This window comes from Lepidothrix coronata, unplaced genomic scaffold (genome assembly GCF_001604755.1).
Source record: "Lepidothrix coronata isolate B3197 unplaced genomic scaffold, Lepidothrix_coronata-1.0 Scaffold23, whole genome shotgun sequence".
Lineage (NCBI taxonomy): Eukaryota > Metazoa > Chordata > Aves > Passeriformes > Pipridae > Lepidothrix > Lepidothrix coronata.
Genome location: NW_016690203.1, coordinates 7444440 through 7446998, shown reverse-complemented (window position 1 = coordinate 7446998; position 2559 = coordinate 7444440). Strand labels below are relative to the sequence as shown.

The 2559-nt window shown below is 56.8% G+C and overlaps 1 protein-coding gene across 1 annotated transcript in view; it reads right to left on the bottom strand.

Annotated features, from left to right (window-relative positions):
• Positions 1-2559, bottom strand: part of PEAR1 (platelet endothelial aggregation receptor 1) — a 19436-nt gene that overhangs the window by 7932 nt on the left and 8945 nt on the right. The window lies entirely within an intron of this gene.

The following is a 2559-nucleotide window of genomic DNA, read 5'->3' as shown; positions in this document are numbered from 1 at the left end:
TCATTGTCCCCGTGTCCCCTCCCATGTCCCTCCATGTCCCTCCCATGTCCCTCCATGTCCCCTTGTGTCCCTTCATGTCCCCGTCTCCCCTCATTGTCTTTGTGTCCCTTCACGTGTCCTCCCTGTCCCCTCATGTCCCCTTGTGTCCCTTCATGTCCCCGTGTCCCCTCCCATGTCCCCTCATGTCCCTTCATGGTCCCCTCTTGTCCCTTCATATCCCCCCGTGTCCCCTCCATGTCCCCTCACATGTCCCTCCATGTCCCCCACATGTCCCTTCATGTCCCTTTGTGTCCCCTCCCATGTCCCCCATGTCCCTTCATGTCCCCATGTCCCCCCCATGTCCCTCCCATGTCCCCTTGACCCTGTACCCCCCATGTCCCCTCATTGTCCCTCCCCATGTCCCCATGTCCCCTCATTGTCACCGTGTCCCCTTCTGTGTCCTCCATGTCCCTTCATGGTCCCCTCTTGTCCCTTCATGTCCCCTCCATGTCCCTTCATGTCCCCGTGTCCCCTCCCATGTCCCCATGTCCCCCACATGTCCCTTCATGTCCCTGTGTCCCCTCCCATGTCCCCGTGTCCCCCCGTGTCCCCTCATTGTCCCCTCGTGTCCCCTCATGTCCCCATGTCCCCTCCCATGTCCCTCCATGTCCCTCCATGTCCCCTCATGTCCCTTCATTGTCCCCGTGTCCCCTCCCATGTCCTCGTGTCCCCCCGTGTCCCTGTCCCCTCCATGTCCCCTCATTGTCCCCGTGTCCCCTCTGTGTCCCCCACATGTCCCTCCATGTCCCCTCGTGTCCCTTCATGTCCCCATGTCCTGGAGATCCCCAGGGATGAATCCCCAGGGATGGATCCCCAGGGATGGATCTCCAGGGAAGGATCCCCTGGGATGGATCCCCAGGGATGGATCCCATCCCATCCCATCCCATCCATCCCATCCCATCCATCCCATCCATCCCATCCATCCCATCCCATCTCCTCCATCCCCTCCCATCCCCTCCCATCCCATCCCATCCCATCTCATCTCATCCCCTCCATCCCACCCCATCCCATCCCATTCCATCCCATCCTGTCCCATCCTGTCCCATCCCATTCTCTTCATCCCATCCCGTCCTGTCCCATCCCCTCCCATTCCGTTCCATCCCATCCATCCCATCCAATCCCGTCCCATCCCATCCCATCCCATTGCAATCCTCAATCCAACTCCATCCTGATCCCATCGTGTCTTCATCTTCATCCTCATCCCATCCCCATCCCCTGATCCATCCCCCCTCTGTCCCCATCCTGTCCCCTTCTTCATTCCCATCCCATCCCTTCCCCATCCATCCATCCCCAGCCCATCCTCATCCTGTGCCCATTCCCATCTTCTCCCCATCCTGCATTCCAATTCCATTCTCATCCCATCCATCCATCTCCATCCCACTCTCATCCTGTCCCCATCCCATCTTCATTCCCATATTATGTCTGTCTGAATCTCCATCCCCACCTCAACCCATCCCATTCTCCATCCCATCCCATCCCATCCTGTCTCCATCCCCATACCATACATATCCCATCCCAGTCTCCCCATCCAATGCCATTCTCAGCCCACCCCCAACTTCATCCCACCTTCATTCCCATTCCATGCACACCCCATCCCAATCCCCCCCTTCTGATTCCATCCCCATCTCATTCTCCATGCCCTCCCACTTTCCATCCACATCCCATCTCAATCCCATTCTCCATTCCCATCCCAATCCCATTCTCCATCCCATCCCATCCTCATCCTGTCTCCATCCCCATACCATATATATCCCATCCCAGTTTCCCCATCCAATGTCATTCTCAACCCACCCCCACTTTCATCCCATCCTTGTTCCCACTCCCTGCTCACCCCATCCCAATCCTCCCATTCAGATTCCATCCCCATCTCATTCTCCATCCCCTCCCATTTTCCATCCACATCCCATCCCAAACCAATTCTCCATTCCCATCCCAATCCAGTTCTCCGTTCCCATCCCAATCCCATTCTCCATCCACATCCCATCTCAATCCCATTCTCCATTCCCATCCCAATCCCATTTTCCATCCCAATCCCATTTTCCATCCCCATCCCATCCTCATCCTGTCTCCATCCCCATACCATATATATCCCATCCCAGTTTCCCCATCCAATGTCATTCTCAGCCCACCCCCACTTTCATCCCATCTTCATTCCCACTCCCCACTCACCCCATCCCAATCCTCCCATTCAGATTCCATCCCCATCTCATTCTCCATCCCCTCCCATTTTCCATCCACATCCCATCCCAAACCCATTTTCCATTCACATCCCATCCCAAACCCATTCTTCATTCCCACCCTATCCCAATCCCCTTCTCTATCCCAATGCCATTCTCCACTCCCATCCCATTCCCTGTCCCCATTGTATTTTCCATCCCTGCCATAGTCTCCATCCCAATCCCACCCCCATCCCACCCCAGACTCCATCCATGTCCCCATCCCCGTTAACCTCTGGGGTGTCCCACTGCCCCTGCCCAGCCCTCCAGCCGAACCCGCTGCCCCCTGTGCCATCCCCAGCCG